This window comes from Elephantulus edwardii, unplaced genomic scaffold (genome assembly GCF_000299155.1).
Source record: "Elephantulus edwardii isolate Elephantulus edwardi_28Jun2011 unplaced genomic scaffold, EleEdw1.0 scaffold00395, whole genome shotgun sequence".
Lineage (NCBI taxonomy): Eukaryota > Metazoa > Chordata > Mammalia > Macroscelidea > Macroscelididae > Elephantulus > Elephantulus edwardii.
The window spans coordinates 1,385,287-1,385,914 of record NW_006400145.1 but is presented as its reverse complement, the minus strand read 5'-3'; positions in this window follow the sequence as shown (position 1 = coordinate 1,385,914).

The window sequence follows — 628 nt, the reverse complement described above, 5'->3', positions numbered from 1 at the left end:
AGTAGAAAAGGGATCCAGGTCCAAGAGGGGGAACTAGACTGAGTGGAGAATGTGAAGATCTGCACAAAGTGTGGCTGCAGAATTATTGAGGATCTTCATCTACACTTCTTGTGACCATGATTCACAGCCATGAGGTCACACCTACAGAAGGTTTTTTTAAATACCAAAGTCCAGCCAGGTAAGGTTCCCAGATTTGGCCTGGCTTTATTTGAGCAACTTACTCTCCCACTACTCCAGGGTAGGTATTGTTGAGTACGACACAAAGCGATGCTGTAAACAACAAACCTGAGCCCTGTCCCATCCTATGCCATCTTCATCATCTCTGATACACTTGAGCCCATTGCCGCCTGTCAATCCATCTCACTAGTGGCCTGCCTCTCTTTCACTGACCTTTCCAAGCATGGTATCCCTTTTGAGGGAATAGCCTCTCCTAACAACATGTCCAAAATATAAAAGACGAAGCTTCACCAACTGTACCTCCAAGGAGAATTCTGGCTACACTTTTTCCAAGACATCTGTTCATTCTTATGGTATCCATGAGATATCCATTACTCTTCTCCAATACCACAATTCAAAGGCATCAGTTCTTCTGTCTTCCTTAGTCACTGTCAAGCTCTCAGATGCACAG